This window comes from Rhinatrema bivittatum, chromosome 8, assembly GCF_901001135.1.
Source record: "Rhinatrema bivittatum chromosome 8, aRhiBiv1.1, whole genome shotgun sequence".
Taxonomy (NCBI): domain Eukaryota; kingdom Metazoa; phylum Chordata; class Amphibia; order Gymnophiona; family Rhinatrematidae; genus Rhinatrema; species Rhinatrema bivittatum.
Window position 1 is genome coordinate 133,214,866 of NC_042622.1, and position 17,530 is coordinate 133,232,395.

The 17,530-nt window shown below is 43.8% G+C and overlaps 1 protein-coding gene across 3 annotated transcripts in view; it reads right to left on the bottom strand.

The window, feature by feature from the left end:
* ARRDC1 (arrestin domain containing 1) overlaps positions 1 to 17,530 on the bottom strand; it is a 201,869-nt gene that overhangs the window by 147,035 nt on the left and 37,304 nt on the right. The gene's annotated exons all lie outside the window — the stretch shown is intronic.

Here is a 17,530-nt window from a genome sequence, read left to right on the forward strand (position 1 = left end):
GATCAAGCTAGTTGAAAGGCATCAGGAATAGAGGAAGGTGGAGGTAGTAATTTGGATATTTGGTTTGGGGTAGTAACCGCCGTAACAAGCCAGCTACTCCCGTCTTTGTGAGTGCAAATCCTTTTTTCCACATTTCCTCTTGCTGTTGAAGCTTAGAGTGATGTTGGAGTCACAGTAACCATGTGTATGTTTATTGAATAAGGGTATTGTCTCCAGGCAGTAGCCATCATTCTGGCGAGTCACCTACTCTTCATTGGCGGCCTCTTGACTTTATGGATCCACAGTGTTTATCCCACGCCCCTTTGAAGTCCTTCACAGTTCTGGTCTTCACCACTTCCTCCAGAAGGGCATTCCAGGCATCCACCACCCTCTCCGTGAAGAAATACTTCCTGACATTGGTTCTGAATCTTCCTCCCTGGAGCTTCAAATCGTGACCCCTGGTTCTGCTGATTTTTTTCTTATGGTAAAGGTTTGTCGTTGCCTTTGGATCATTAAAACCTTTCAAGTATCTGAAAGTCTGTATCATATCACCTCTGCTCCTCCTTTCCTCCAGGGTGTACATATTTAGATTCTTCAATCTCTCCTCGTACGTCATGCGATGAAGATCCTCCACCTTCCTGGTTGCCCTTCTCTGTACCGCTTCCATCTTGTCTTTGTCTTTTTGTAGATACGGTCTCCAGAACTGAACACAGTACTCCAGGTGAGGCCTCACCAAGGACCTGTACAAGGGAATAATCACTTCCCTTTTCTTACTCGATATTCCTCTCTCTATGCAGCCCAGCATTCTTCTGGCTTTTGCTATCGCCTTGTCGCATTGTTTCGCAGACTTCATATCATTAGACACTATCACCCCAAGGTCCCTCTCCTGCTCCGTGCAAGTCAGCCTTTCCCCCCCCATCGAATACAGTTCATTCGGATTTCCGCTCCCCATATGCATGACTTTGCACTTCTTGGCATTGAATCTCAGCTGCCATATCTTCGACCACTCTTCCAGTTTCCTTAGATCCCGTCTCATTCTCTCCACTCCTTCCGGCGTGTCCACTCTGTTGCAGATCTTAGTGTCATCCGCAAAAAGACAAACCTTACCTTCTATCCCGTCCGCAATGTCGCTCACAAAGATATTGAACAGGACCGGTCCCAACACCGATCCTTGCGGTACACCACTTAAAACCGCTCTCTCTTCAGAGAAGGTTCCGTTTACCATCACACATTGTCTTCTGTCCGTCAACCAATTTGCAATCCAGGTCACCACCTTGTCACTCACTCCCAAGCTTCTCGTTTTATTCACCAGTCTCCTGTGCGGAACCGTATCAAAAGCTTTGCTGAAATCCAAGTATATGACAGAGCGCTATTCCTTGATCCAATTCCTTGGTTACCCAGTCAAAAAAGTCAATCAGATTTGTCTGACAGGATCTTCCCCTGGGATTTAGCTTGGGATTTAATGTTTGGGTACTTGCGACTTCGGTTGGCCGCTGTTGGTCTGACCCAGTATGGCATGTCTTACGTTTTTAAATTTTTTGAACTGGAGCTAAATTTATCATAGCATGTCCAATAAGATAGAGCCTACTTGTGTCCAATTGTAGTAGCTAAACTAATCTGAATACTCCTGGATGAAGAATCATACTATTTTAGGATGTGAATTTGAAGCAAAATTTCAAAACATGGAAAATGAATTCCAGGAAAATGTTATTCAAAAACATACAAATTGGGGACAGAAGAAAAATGTGTCTGTTTGAATCTCTTGAGGCACCATCAAGTCCATTATTTTAAAGTGGGAATAGTTTGGCACCACCAAGACACTGCCACGATCAGGCCTAAGATTACTTCAAATGAACATGTTAAGACTAGGGGAGTGGGGGGGGGAGGAATATGACTGAACAATTTTAAGATTAAAAAAAAACAGCCTGTATGGTAGAGTGGCAAGAGGGAAGTCATTGGAAGAAAAAGCTGTATGCAAAGAAACATTTAGGGGACACTTGAGCCTACCAAAAATCTAGAACTGAAGAGAAGAGTCACCTTTTAGCAGCACATAGCAAAAAATAATAAAGTGGTTCAGCAAGAAGACACAGAGAATTTGAGTGGCCTTGTAAAATCCCAGACTTGAATCCAATCAAAAGTTGGTGGCAAGATTTTAAGATTGGCTGGGGGTGGCAATTTGAAAGAGCTTGAGGTGTTCTGCAAGAACAGGCAAAAACCGCACTAGCCACATGCACAAAGTTAGTTGACATTTATCCTATACATGTATGGCTGCAGAAAAGGGCTTCCAGCAAGTATTGATTCAAGGGGTGTGAAGACTTATGCAATCAAGACTAATTACTTTGTAATTGTTCCTTCACAATAAAATTATAGAACATGTATAGGTCAAAACAAATTCCTACTTTAATGTATTTTGATTTCCTTAAGACAGAATGCAAACCAAGTTACAATGGTACAAAGCCTTTTACCAGACATGATATAGGTTCCAAAACACCTTATAACAATGGCTCCTGATACTGTTCTGCAAAATCCTGGTAAGAAAACAAAGAATTAATGTGACTGTGTGCAAACTGCATCAGCACCAGGTGGAGGCAGAGAGCTACAGCTCAGAGCAACACAGGTTGACTGCCACAGACGCAAACAATGGCCTGAAAGCTTTTCATATCTATTCAAAGTACTGCTTTTCATCATGGTTGTGTTTCAGGGTTTTTTTTGTAGTGGTTTGTCTCCTTGTGTCAACACCAGACAGGACCTGAATTGCAAGCTCTCAGCTAGGGAGTGAGATTGTGTTTCTCCTGGAAAGGGCACGTGAACAGTTAGAACTCATGCCTCCTCTGCAGACACTAGTCATCGGGAAAGGAAGGGTTAACTAGCCATAAAAACTTCTATTAAGCTGGCTTTCAGAGCCCTGTAGCTTTTGTTCTACTCCTTAACTGTTGCAACCTCAGGTTTCCAGGAGAGTTGGCACATTATATTAGGACTCCCTTGTAAATTAACAAGGCTTGCCGTTACAAAAATAAAACAAACACATTGCAGCCCTGCAGAAGGGAGAAACTACAGGGGAATTCAAGGACTCAAGGCAAGGAGGAGAGGGTGAATGAAAGTGAATGACAAATGGTAGACATGTGAATCGGAACTGATATCGGATCCGATTCTGGTTCCGATTCACATCTCTAACAAATGGGGCACAAAAGGAAAAGGAGGGCATGACCACCTGCTGGATGGGGGTCATGAAAGGAGACGACAGGAGGTAGAAGGGCAACAGGTAGAAAACTGATGAGATGCAAGAACAGAAATGTGAAGCGCTGATGGAACAGGGAAAGGTGCAATGAGAAGCCAGAAGATGAAATAGAGGAGAGAATAGCATGATATTGAGTGGGGGTAGGAGGGCAGGATGGGGCAGCATGGTAACTTTTCATTTTAAATATCCACTTACACAAATGGGAAATGTTTAAGGTTTCAGCTGTATGTCTGCATTCTAGAGCTCCCTCAAGACTGGCACATTCCAGGTGGCAAACTGCAAGAGGTGAAGATATCAGCTTCTGGTACCATACCCTTTGTATCACTGCTCCTCTAGTTCTTTACACCTGTTTGTTGTAGCTGCTTCCTAGCTCTTCACTGCCATACAGCTAAGCCATAGATCAGACTGGGCAGCAGCATGCTTTCTGTACTGCTACTGGTACACTTCCAGAGTAAGGGGAAAGGTGGCACCATGTGGCTGCTCAGGCCCTCCATTCAGGCACTTGTCACCAGCGCACATTTGTTAAGTTCTGCATTTGTGCGAGCCAAGCAGGAAGCATGAACAGATAGCGTGAGGGGAGGCATGCATCAGTGGTGCTGGCACCAAAATTTGAAGTCACAGTGCAGTCAGAAGCCTTACACTAGTCTTTTATTGAAGTAGGACAGAAAGCTAGAAATTGGGCAAGGAACTAGTAAAGCAACAGAACGCAAGAGCTGCTAGTCAACAGTCCACTTAGAAGAAAGTGGAACAACAAAAAGGGATACACCAGGGCTTAATAGGAAATGGCTGTATTCATGACATTGCAGAGATATTTTAGGGGAAAAACACATACTTTTCTGCAGACAGGCCCAGCACTACCAGAGCCTCTTGTGACCAAGCATGAAGAGAGGCCCCCAGTGGAGCTGCCAGGGAAAAGGAGAGAAGGAATACACATATACACAACATATATATATAGTGTGGGTTGATCGGTCAGTCACACTCATGTTGGTATGTGGCCATCAGGTGGCACCCAGAACAGTGAGAGGTGCACTGTGCAAAAGACAATTTGCTCTGTCTGCAAATCCCTGTGATAGGCACACAGACATATAGCCTTCTCAAAATTTAATACATTTTTTCCACTTTTGTTTGGTTTTGAACATTTATATTAGTTGCAAACCAGATAACCCAAGCAACATTTCACCAATATACTTTCTGCTAAGCCCTACTCAACTGAACCCAAGTGTAAGAATATAACAAACCAGAAAAAAAATCTCACTTGTACTAAAACATGAGAAAACAAAAAAAAAAGCCCACTTTCTCTCCCTCTATGGCTCAAGCAGGTTCCTCTCCCACTGAGCCCAGAGGTCAGGTGACTTCCTGATTCACTGCTAAACCTGGTCACAGCATAGAGTGCAGAGCACTGGTTAACCCCTTCAACTGCAAGCTCAGTGGGGCAATAGTCAACTGTAAAGCAAGCTGTAAACACACCAAAATATTTTAGTTTTTTCTTTCAGCCACAGCAGTTAGAAACTGTAGGCCTCAGACTCAGCAAAACCAGTCTAATCACCTATTGAAGAGCCTAGTTTGGCCATCTGTCCATATTTTGAGGACTTGTGTAGCATAAGCTCAAGGGGGAAGGAGGCAATCATTTTAGAACCCAAGTCACACTTACAAGATCAATACTTAACACCGAAAGGGCCTGGCTATTGGCTTAGTACAGTTCTGCAATTATCCATTGCCACCAAGGTTAGTGATGCTGTGATTTAAAACAAAACTTTGCTTCTTCATGCTCTTTGAGGTTGGAGTTTTAAACATGGAACCTCCAGCCTAAGAGTCCCATGCAATTGTGCTACTGCCTTTCAGAGATTTTAACTATTGCTCTGTGCAGGCTATCCCAGTGCTATATAACCACCCTTTTCCAACTAGGGATCCTCTATCCTAAGCTTTTTGGAATTCTATTACTGTTTGTCTCTACCTCCTCTGGCAAGGCATTCCAGTCATTCACCATTCTTTGAATGGGTCAATAGTGAGATCCCAATTAGCATATGGATATGTTCTGGAGGCTGTGCCATTGTAAGGATGTAGTGGTACCCAGAAAAGACTAACTGAAATGATACAGGCCTGCAAAAAACCCAAGGATGTAATATTGTTTAAAATAGTTAACCATTTAAATATAAGTTTCAATGGATTATATACCCAAAGACTGGCTCCTCTCCAACATTTCCATATTCTCCCTATTCCATCCCCACGCCGTCTGCACTCGTCCCATGTTAGTCAGCAGCAGCACAGCCTGCCCAAATGTTGCAGTGTGGGAGCTGCACAGCACACTGGAAAAATGGAGAAGCAAAGTCAGCCACAGCCCAGCCTCAATGGACTCAACTTTAAATACCTAATATTTGACTGTACAAATGACCAAAAGAAAGAGTGAAATTTTAGTTTTAAAATGCTTAATTTTTTACATCCCTAAGATACTTAAAATTTAGTGGCTCATGGAAAGGGGGAGATAAAAAAAGCAAAACGGGGAAATTTCATGCTATGAAGCTGCAGGGGGAAGATTCAGAGGAAACATGAGAAAATACTTATTTTTCTGCAAAGGTGGTAGATGCCTGGAATTCAGATGTAGAAGAAGGCAAGGGGGGGGGGGGGGGTGGAGGCGATAAGGAGACCGCTAGAAGGAAACATGACAGTTGGCTTGAGGAAGCCAGGTTGGTAACAGCAGGGTAGTAGTGCAGAACAACATCCAGTAAAGGTCGAAATATCACCCAACAGCCTCACTAGTTTGGTGGTAAGAGACAGGGAGAGAGAGAAGATGTGGGAGCTGAATTAAGCACAGCAACCTGTATGCTCTATCTGGGATGGGAGAAAACCAATGAGGACAAGCACTGGCTTCAGATAAGGAACGATATTCTACAAGTGCTTAAGCTTCTATGGCTGGCAACTGAGCTACCAAAATGATAAAGGGGATGGAACAGCTCCCCTATGAGGAAAGGCTGAAGAGGTTAGGGCTGTTCAGCTTGGAGAAGAGACGGCTGAGGGAGGATATGATAGAGGTTTTTAAGATCATGAGAGGTCTTGAACGAGTAGATGTGACTTATTTACACTTTCGAATAATAGAAGGACTAGGGGGCACTCCATGAAGTTAGCAAGTAACACATTTAAGAGTAAGACGAGAGGGAGCATGACGCACCAGCTCAGGAAGTCAATTCCAGGCATGTGGTGCCGTCAGGTGGAAGGCACAGAATTGGGAAGTTGCAGTAGAGGAGGGCATAATAGGAGTGACATAACTGATGAGCAGAGTGCACAAGGAGGGGTATAGAGAGATAAGAAGAAATGAGATGCAGCGTGAAAACTCTTGCAGGCAAGTAAGAGGAGCTTGGATGCAGAGAAGTTGATGTAGTGACTTGAGAAGAGGGATTATATAGGTGTAGCAATTTTGGCAAAAGATAAATTGCACAGTTGAATTCTGGATAGATTGTACTGGGGAGAGATGGCTCACTGGGAGACCTTGAGAAGCAGGTTCCAATAGTCTGTTGGGACTCATCTGACAGATTATGCTCACGTTGACACATGGCTGTTACAGGGCTAAAATGTAAACACCACATGCTACATCCACAGGCACACTCCCTCCCCCAACAATGGGTGCAGGGCAGCATGCAACCCACACACAAAAAAGAGAAGATATTGATTCTGGTGTCATCCCGGTAACAATACAAACTCCTACCACCAGGTGCATTGTAAAATACAAAACCTGGGAAAAAAAAAAAAAAAAGCTAAAAACTGCTCAGCACATGTGTAGAAAGTCTGCCATGCCAGCACCAACACCAAGGACGATACCTATGAAAAAGCAGCAGGGCACCACCAATGCACATCCTATCAAGAAAACGCAAATAAAGGAGACATGACTACATGCTAGTGAAATACCTCACCCTCGGTCACATATATAGAACCAGCCCACCAAATACAGAATAAGAGACCACAGATCTCAAGTGTGGAGACAAAAAATTGGTTTCTGACGATTGAAAATATCGTACGATATTTTCAAACTTGTCAGAAATCAGGGGCTCCCTGAAAGATAGGAAAACCCCATGAAATTGTTCATGGGGTTCTCTTATCGTTTTGGGGGAGGGCGGGAAAAATGACACAAAAACAACCCCGACCCTTTAACACACATCCTTTAGCTTCCCCCATCCTCCTGACCCCCCCCCCCCCCCAAAAAAAAAACAAAACTTTTTAAAAGTACCTGTGGTCCAGTGGGGGTCCCGGGACTCTGGGAGCGATCTCCCACTCTCTGGCTGTTGGCTGCCAGTAAACAAAATGGCACCGACGGCCCTTTGCATGTGACAGGGTATCCGTGCCATTGGCCGGCCCCTGTCACATGGTAGGAGCACTGGATGGCCCACGCCATTTTTAAAAGATGGAGCCAGCCGTCCATTACTCCTACCTGGGACCCCCCACTGGATCACCAGGTAATTTGGTGGGGGGGGGGGGGTGTGAAGCTAAAGGATGTGTTTTAAAGGGTCGGGGTGGGTTTTTTGTTTATTGGCTTGGGCGCAGCCGATAAAAAAAAACGAGCATGTACCGACGGCGAGGGGGGGGGGGGGGGGGGGGGGGAGAATGGCACTGATGATCCCAGCAGCAAGATGACGACACCATCCCCCCCACCCCCAGAGGGTCTCCACGTGTGTGGACCCTCGCACCAGATTGGGGTCTAGCCAGAGGGAGACTGCTCAGCCCGATTTAAAACCTTGGAGGAAGGTCAGTATGGCTATTCGAGCCTTGGAGACCAGAGACTTAGAAGGAAAGGTTTCTACCTTACCTGGTCTCGGCACTTACCGGTCGCGTGCTGGGCAGTCTCCAGCTGTGGGGGGAGAGGGGAATACTTTCACCGCCACAGTCTAATCTGCACCCGCTGCCTTTCAGCCACCCTGGGGGCCACATCCATGCCGGGAATCAGCCGGCGGACTAAGGCTCATCTCTGAGGGATACTGAATCACCTCAGGAAAGTCTCGACTGTGGGAGGGACCGTTGGGTTTCACTGCAGGAGAAGCAGGGCTCTCTTAGCAGGTAAATTTTCTCTCTTCTTAGTTGTAAATGTTACACTATTCTCTTTTGGATAGGGTCCGCATCCGCTACGGGAGAGTGAGAAATACTGAAGAGCTAAGCGTGCTGCATGGGTATATGTAGGCTGACGTCAGCTTTGAAATCTGACTCCGTCTCCCATCAGGAAAGCACAATACCCATTGGTCCTGAGTCCATCTGGCTACACGCTAGGAAAGGGAAACCCAAAAAGCCATTCTGCATGCAGTATAAAACTGGGGAACTAGCAACCAATACATTTCCTCCTACAGCAACCAATGCACATTTCTGAGACACACATTAATGCTCTTGCACCCATAATCATCCCCAACACCCCTCCCTGCAGCCTCTTCCCTATGCTCCCTTCTCCCCCTCCCTGCTCAGCAGCGCCCACCTCTCCTTGGCCTGCATCCCCAAACTCCTTTTCTTTGCCTCCCACAGGGTAGAGAACATCAATCATGTCACTTCCAAGCCCAGCAGGAGTTGGCAATGTTTTGCTCACATCTGGGTGAAGGAGGAAACAGCCTCCTACTGGGCCAGAAAAAGGAAGTGAGAGTAGACTCCTGTCAGGCCCAATAAAGGAGAAATCAACCAACTCCCATCCAGGCTGAGGAGGAAAGACGACCTCGTTAGTCCTGTGATGTACCTAAAATGTGTCCTGGCACATCTGTTGAGAACTGAATTGCTTTTATTCACATTTATTGTCCGCACTCAATCACAACGCAAAGCTTTGAGGTGGAGTACAAAACAAAAGTCCATAAAAGCGAACATGAAATTAAACAAACATGACAATTACGAAAAAGACAAAGCTTGATATTCACTGGTTTAAAGCAGGAGATGACTAGAGTGGATAAGCATTCTTGTAGTGCTCAGAAAGGTAGACCCTCAGTACTAGATATGGTGAATTCTTTACTTGTTTAAAATATTTCTTTTATGCTCTTCTCATTGATGTGGACCAAGTGGCAATTGTAATTTTGTTTATATTGCTTTTTTCTTATATTCATGCCTGTGTTATTCTTAAAGCAAGATATTTGTGTCTCTTTTTGAAATTGAGAGCTGGTATAAACAAAAAAAAAACAACCAAAAAGGAAGGAATGGATTTTGGTGATGCTATAGTGAAAGAAACAGCACAATTTAGCAGTGTTTTGGATATGTGTAGAGAAGGAGAGAGGACTAAGATGATGCCAAGGTTATAGGCTGAAAAGGAACTGGAAGGATTACTGTGTTATCCACAAAAAGAGGGGAAGTAGGCTTGGGGTATTAAAGTGGGTGTGGGACTTGCAGGCAGCAATGTCAGACAAGCAGTTTGCGATTTGAACGCCTGCTGAAATTTCTGTTGTAGTCTCGGAATCAGTATAAAGGGTATTGAACACCATGCCAGGAAATCAGCACCAAGGGAATTTGTATACAGAGAGAAGATGTCTAGGACAGAAACCTGAGGCACACTAATTGATAGCTGGATGGCCGTAGGAGGATCTGTCAGAGGAAACACAGAGGCCCTGATTTTCAAAAGCATTTACACACTTAAACTGGGTTTTACATGTGTAAATTGGCTCTTGAAGCCTGCCACAATATACCGTTGAATTGTCCACAGGATATACATGTGTAAGTGCACTTTATGCATGTAAAGTTTAAATTACTACAATATTAGGTCACATTTTAAAAAGCATTGTGTGTCTATGTCACCCTTTAAGTGTGATGGGAGAGGCAAGAAGAGAATCAAGACAGGACAGAGTTCCAAAATCCAAGTGAGAATAGAGCATCAAGGAGTAGGTTTTGATCAGTGTCGAAAGCAGCAGACAGGTCAAGGAGGATAAGGACATAGTAAAGGGCTTTGGGATTAGCCAAAAAGAAGAAAGTGAAGACTTTTGGCAAGGACAGTTTCAGTGGAATGTAGAGGGTGAAAATCAAGAATGGCTCGAGATGAAAGTCAAAACAGCAGCAATAAACAGGAGGTTCAAGTAATCTGGAAGCAAAAAGGGAGAAGAGTGATGGGACAATAGATGAAAGGACAGGTAGGTCCAGTGAGGATTTTTTTTGAGGAGTGTCATGATCAATATTTATTTATTAAAGGCTTTTATATACCGACTTTGATACAGATCAAATCAACTCTGTTTACATCAAACTAAGCAGTAACTATAACCAATCAACAAGGGACAATTTAAAGGAGCATAAAGTTACATTATAACAAGGATGCCTTAACTAGGAGAAGGAAAAAAAAAGAGAGGGAGAACGAAGATAAAGTACTATACACAATAGAGTATGGGAGGGAGGCAAGGAGCCAACCTCATGATGACTTGTGAGCATAATTGGCGTTTGTTTATTTACATAAGTGATGGAACAGTTCTAAGTCAGGCTGTTGGGCTAGTGGCGGGGAAGGCTCGGCAGAACAGCCATGTCTTTAGTTTCTTTTTGAAAGTTAGTAGACAAGTTTCCTGCCTGAGGTCCGGAGGCATGGCGTTCCAGATGGAGGGACCTGTGATAGAGAATGTCCTGTCTCTGATATTTGAGTGGTGTACAATTTTGATTGGTGGAACATGTAAGGATCCCTTGTAGGCATCCCTTAAGGGTCTGGCCGTCTAGTGCAATTTGAGAGGGTGTAGAAGATCAAGTGGGGTCTGATGGTGAATATTTTTGTGGATAGTTGTCAGTGATTTATGGAGAATACTGAAGTTTACTGGGAGCCAGTGAAATGTTTAAAGGTAGCAGGAACGATAGCAGTGGGAGAACAGATTGAGGATGTGACAGAAGAGATGACTGCACTGGAGATACAGCAAAGGAAATGGGTGGGAGTGAGATCAGAGGGACAAGCAGCGAGTTTGGAAGAGAAGATGGGCAATTTCCTCCATTGTGACTTCATAAATGGAGACAGTGGTAAGGTCAGGGAAAGGCTAGAGCAGGGCTTTCCAAACCTAACCTGGGGACCCCACAGCCAGTCGGGTTCCCCAGGATAGGTTTGGGAAGCCCTGGGCTAGAGGAAATAAGTGGGGGGAGAGAGATAGAGGTGACATGGTTGAGAACTCAAAACTAAATTCTCTGAATCTTGCCATGAAAGTAGTCAGTCTGGGCAGAGGGAGGCAAAGGAAGTTTCAGGAAGGCATCGAGTGTGGCAAAAATGGTGAGAGCTGTATGCAAGAGGGACTACCCCTCTCAATCCAGGCAGACCATCGCTTTACCTCCTCCCCCTAGACTGGCTGTTAAAGGAGAAAATGTTTTGTAACCTGCATATGAAGGCTCAAAGTGCCCAAGTGGGCTGTTTGTGTAGGATTATCCCCCACCCCCCTTTTGAGCAGCAGGAAGCAGTTAAGAAAAGAAAATTTAAAAATAACAGATTACTTTGAACAGCCACTCCTACCCAAGCCAAACAAGGAAGCCCAAGGAGAGACCAGTGACTGAATTATATATTAATTGCCCAAGAAATTACACAATGTTATGAGAAAAACCTAATCTACTGTGCTGGAGTCTGCAAGCAGTGTCTGCATTTTGACCACTGCTCTTCGGAAAGAAATCCAATGCCAGGTACAGCAGATCACGCTTAATCATTAGTGCCACATTTGGCCTCAAAAGCACATTTCTCCAGGCCACAATTTACTGTGCCCACATGCCAGACAGCTGCAGAGAATCCTGATGCAGCATGCCAGACATTTTTAGAAAATCAAATGCTAATTTAATGCCAACAAGCAATCAGCAATGTTTATGAATCATCCCTGCCCCCAGAGAAAGGTTTACCTCCTGCCACCCTGCAGATACAAGCACAACCGAAGTGATCGCACTAGTTAGCTTAAACATGAAATACTAGGAAAAAGCATTCTGAAGGGCTACTACAGCTAATAGCTCAGTCTACTCCCAGGCACACAGCAGGTATTGAAGTCTCAGAAACAGGCTTTCCAGTTTCCATAAGAGAGCTCGAATGGTTCACAGTTGAAAAGCTTTGAGCCCAGGTGCTTCAGGCATTTACCAGAGAGCAGCTCAGTGGTTTCATATGACCTCAGAGATAAGGAAGGAAATTCCATCCGCCTATAGCTCCTACTGCTAGGGCTGCACAAGACATACTTTCAGATAATATAGCATGTGCCAGTCAAAAAAAAAAAAAAAAAAAAAAACCAGAGCAAGCAGTGCCTCTAAGCAAAAACAAAAGGCTTACTGTAGCTACAACAGCAAAACGCCACACTAAAGTTACCTTTCTTATCACAGGCCTTGGAAAGCTATTTAGAGCCAACTAAAAAGTATTTCCCACTAAGCCTTGCTGCCTGGGCTCCAAGATTCTCTGCAACAAATGATCACTGAAGCATAATGCAATCCTGTTCACAAGGGACACCGACCTGCTGTTTGGGCTAAAATACAAGATTTATAATCAAATACTATAGACCAATCCTCAGGATACATCTAGGTCAGTCAGGTTTTCAGATACCCATATTGAATATGCATAACAGATTTGCATATGTTGCCTCCAGGGAATAACCAATTGTAACACTAGTAAACCTCTCCATTGATGAAGGATTTATAGCTCAAAACCTAAAGCAAGCAGTGATAAAACCAACTTTTAAAAAAATAAAGCAGGAAGAATAGATGACTGGGATAACTATAAATCAATCTCTAACTTACCATTGCTTCCTGAAATAATAGAAACTGCTGTACTTACCCAGCTGGAGATACATCTAGACTATCAAAAACAATTCTCTACCCTAACCAATTTGGATTTAGGAAAAATCGTTCTACAGAAACTCTGCTACAATCAATAACTGACCCAATATTAAGAGGATTTGACTGAATCATACTGCCTTCTTCTTATTGACTTAGCAGCCTTCAACACTGTGTAGACCATAACCTACTCTGCTGAGAGTTGAGAAAATATAAGAATAGATGGAACTGTATTAAGATGGCTCACCTCCTTCCTAGCCAATAGATTTCAGGTAAAGTTTGACAACCAGTTTTCCGACACCTTCCAATGCAAAACAGATGTTCAAGGATCTGTACTACCTGCAGCCTTATTTAACAGCTACAGGGTGGCCCATGGAAAAGTAGCCTGCCTCCAATGCACTGGTACTGGAGGCAGGCTACCCTGTACATGCTACCAATATGCAAAATACTAACAGAACTAGGAATAAACTTCTACCTATATGCTGAAGACTTAAATTCTATATCCCTTTAAATTCTTTTGAAAAACAGCCTCAGATTATATGAATATAAAAAAACACAGACAAAAAACACGCACACACACACGCACCCCTAGCTCAACTTAAACTCCCAATAAACCCTAAAAAAAAAAACCCCAGAAATCATTAAGCAGAAACCCACCTAAAGCCATACCAGCAGCTATAAATCTGGAAAAATGCCATATCAATCTAGCAACCCAAGTAAGGGACTTAAGTTTTGTTAGTTTGGACCCCTAACAGGTTACAATTAGCTGAGAATATTGAGCCAACTGAAACCATTACTAACCATAACAGACTTTGTAATACTGTTCTAAACACTATTATTCTCAAACCTCAGCTTTTGCAACTCTTTACTACTAGGCCTTTAAGCAAGCCAGATGAAAAGGTTTTAGCTACTACAAAATGCCGCAGCAAGACTAATATCTGGAGCAAGGAAATACGACCACATCACTCCAACTCTGATGGCTCTGCATTGGTTCCAAATACAAATTAAGAATATATTATAAAGGTCTAACAATAATCTTCAACAGTATTAACAAATAGTGATCTGCTTGGAACATTTAAACTGCACAATCCTCCCAGAACACAAAACAAAGGTCTCCTAACAATCCCAACTAGAATAAATTCTCATCTAATGCAAACCAAAGACAGAATTATATCAATTGCCGGCCCAAAATTCAGGTTCTCAGGCATTGAATTCCAAACAACAACAACTTTAAAGAGTGAACTGAATACAAGGTTGTACAAAAATGCCTACAACATAACAAACCTTCGGTATACTATAACTATTATAAACAAAAGTGACATGACCTATGCTCTTCCCTCAAAACCACATGCATAAACATTTAAAATAGATCTGACAGTTTAGACATACAAAATTATGATCCAATGGATAGAGGTCAGACACACAAAATACATACATGTCTGACCTCTGGCAATTGGATCATAATCTTGTATGTCTAAACCAGTGCTTCTCAACCAGTGTGTCATGACACACCAGTGTACCAAGCACCTGCAGGTATATCGCATGCTCCCGGTTTCTCCCACTGCTCTTCCTTCCCTGCTGCCGGGCTAACAGCACGTTCAAGCCCAATGGGAACTGCAGTGTTGTTAGAGGAAGCTGTGGCACCTGCGGATGGCCTTTTCTTCTTCCTGCGCCTGCCCCGGAACAGGAGGTGATATGAAGTGCAGTGCGCGGGAAGGAGAAAGCCATGCCGCGTGGAAAAGTAGTGGTGACTGCAGCAGTATCTGCCCTGAGCAGTAGCGTGGCCCAGAGCAATTGAAGCCGCCAGCAATCGGCAAAGGAGACAGCAGTATAAGCCTCCCACAGTTGATGGGATTCTTCTTTCTTGGCCTGCAGGAGGCTGCTGCAGCTACCATTTGTGCTCGGGTGAGGGGAACATGAGTGAGAGAAGACAGCCAGCCTGTGATTGAGAGCATGTGTATATGTGAGAGACAATAAAAGTGCCTGCTCAGGGAGGTGAGATTGGTGTGGGAGGTGTGCAAGTGTGTGAGAGAATGGAAGGGTAAAATCTGGGTGTGAAAGAAAGCATGGGACTAAGAAGCCTGCATATGTGAGAGAGCATGGGAGTGGGAAGCCTGTGTGTGCGTGCATGAGAGACTGGTTGGTAAGGTGACGGTGTGTGTGAAAAAAAGTGATTATGGGAATGAGAAGCCTGGGTATGTGAGATACATATACGGGCTTCTCACTCCCATACTGTAAGATAGAACATGGGAGTGGGAAGCCTGTGTGTGTATGGCATGAGAGAAACTGTTCAGGAAGGTGACTGGTGTTTGTGTCAAAGACTGGATGGGAAATGATTGGTGTGTGAGACACAGAAACTGGTCATAGACCCTAAGGAAGAGGACCATGAGTATAGAACTTAGCCACTACTGCTGCTTCTGGTGTATGCTATGGCCTGCATGGAAGAGGACAGGAGTAGGAGAGCTGCTGGAGGGAGTAAGTAAAGGTGGCTTTTTAAGTTCAACTTTCTTGATTGACTGCCGTTTTAATTATTTAATATTATTATGTGATGTGTCTGCTTTTTTAAAATATTTTATTGGTGTTTGTTGGATGTTATTCTGTTCATAGCTGTTTTGAAACATTTATTCTGCTTATTAGTATAGTTTTACAATTATTTCTGTGTGGAGATCTATAGCTGCTTGCTAGTTCTGTTTTCCTAATAGGAGGTGTATTGGTGTTTAGGGCTTGATTTAATATTTGTAGTGTTGCCTTTTCATAGGTAGGGTTGCTCCTGTTTGAGTGCATTCCATAATACAGGTGTAACTGTGTGTTGATTAGTTTATGTACATAACTGCACATCCTGGGAGTATGTTAGGTCGGTTCTGTATGTGTGACAAAGGTGAGGTATTTTACTAGCATGTAAGTGTTTGTATCAGTCTTATTTGTTGTGCTTTCTCAAGAGGATGTGCATTGGTGATAAACTGCTGCCTTTTCATAAGTAGGGCTATTGAGTCTGGTAGTAGAAGGAGTTTGAGTTGCTGTTACTGATGACACCAGAACATCTTTTTTGTAGGGTGAGTTGTATGGGGAATGTCGTGATTCTGCTTTACATCCATTATTGTGGGTCGGGGGAGGGGGGTTCCCGTAGATGCAAACTGTACTTTTACATCCAGCCCCATGACTATCATGGGTTCAGTGCGTCATGCATGTGAGAACCATCTGTCAGGTGTGTCCCGACAGAAAAAGTTTAGATCAGTGGTTCTCAACCTATGTCAGATCTATTATTTTAAATGTTTAAGTGTGAACTGTTGTGATCCAGTGATTCTCACATGGAGCTATGGTATCTAAAACTACTAAATAAATATCCTGAACACCTGTCTGGCTAGATGTCCCAAGGGACTGGGTTGAGAACTTGTGGTCTATTTTTAACTAGTGCACAAATGCCCACATTTAATCCAGATGGGTTTATAGATGAAGGGTGGCCAACTCCAATCTTCAAGAACCACAAACAGACCTAGTTTTCAGGATATCCATAATGAATAAGCATAAAACATTTGCATATAATGGAGGTAGTGCATACAAATCTTATGCATATTAGTTGTGTTTATCCTCAAAACCAGACCTCTGTGGCTCTTCAGAAGTTAAGCTGGCCACCCCTTTACTAGACAGTGGAAGGTATGGAGTCATTACTATATATTTATATTTGGGGCATGGGTCTTATACAGGCTCAGAGACTGAAGGTGATTAAATTAATCTATCCTCACTCTACCATCAAACCCCTCCAGATACTTCAAAATGCCACAGCGCGACTCCTCAGCAACACATGCAGAACAGACCGCATCACCCCGGTCCTGAAGGACCTCCACTGGCTCCCCATCTCATTCTGTATCCTTTTCAAAACCCTCACCATCGTTCACAAATCTATTTACAAGAGTGACTCCTCATGGCTCTGCGAACCTCGACTCTCACAATCAGCACGCCCTACCTAGAGCAAACCTCGCCTGCACCCTGCAAATCCCACCCCTCAAGAAGGCCCGCCTCTCCGCAACCAGGGACCGTGCCCTATCCATCGCCGGTCCAACCCAATGGAACGCCCTACCCGCCCACCTCCGCCTTGAGTCATGCCCCATGAAGTTCAGAAAAATGCTCAAAACATGGCTTTTCCACCAGGCCTTTCCGGACTAGCCCCCACTCCCCCTACTTTTCACCTTGACCCCCCCCCCCCTTCCTTCTATGTAAATATGTTCATTCTCATACCCACCCTGAATTTTTCTTGTAAATATGTTATATTTATGTAGCATAATTTCAATTTTTGTAAATGTTCATATCCCTCTCCCCCCCAGCTTGACATCTGGCTCCTCCTCATAGCCCCTTTTCTATTGTTCTCCTGCTTCCCCGCTCATTGTAATTTCTACCTTTCATTACGATGTAAACCGATATGATGTGTATTTTAATATCGGTATAAAAAAGCCGTTAAATAAATATCCCCGTTACCTCCTCCCACTGAGAGCGCCAGCTGATACCTTCTCAGTCATCACTAGCCAAGGGCACATGTCCTATGTCTCAGATCTGTTGGCCAGTACCCAAAATCTGAAGCAGCAGCCATTTACTGCTCCAACCTCTTCCTCTCCAAGCAGC